Here is a 512-nt window from a genome sequence, read left to right on the forward strand (position 1 = left end):
GCGGGTGATTCTAATTTGCGACAAGTTGCCATCGAAACAACCATGATAGATAAGAAATGTCCCTCAAAAGCTCAGACGCTGAAGGTGTGGTCCCCAGTACAGCAGTGTTCAGAGGGGAGGCATTTGGGAGGGGAGTGTGTCTTGAGGACTCTGACTTCATCAGTGGACCATTCATTGGTAGATTGATAGCTTAATGGTCTACTGTGGGGAGATGGAAGCATTAGGATGTGGAACCCAGTCAAAGAAGTAGGTCACTGAGGCATATCCTTGAATGGTACTGTGTCTCTTGCTCTATCTCCTTTCTCTGTCCCTTCCTGCCCCACCCTGTCTCTTTCTGCTTCCTAAGACTTAAAGGGTAAGTGGCTTTGCTCTCCTGAAAGCTCCCTGCTCTCCCATTGTCTCAACACAGGCTCAAGACCAAAAGGATGAAATGACCAGATCCAAACCTCTAAATGCATGGACCAAAGTAAACCTTTCCTCCTCCTCCTCCTCCTCCTCCTCCTCCTCCTCCT

The sequence above is a fragment of the Mus pahari genome, chromosome 14 (genome assembly GCF_900095145.1).
Source record: "Mus pahari chromosome 14, PAHARI_EIJ_v1.1, whole genome shotgun sequence".
NCBI classification, from domain to species: Eukaryota; Metazoa; Chordata; class Mammalia; order Rodentia; family Muridae; genus Mus; species Mus pahari.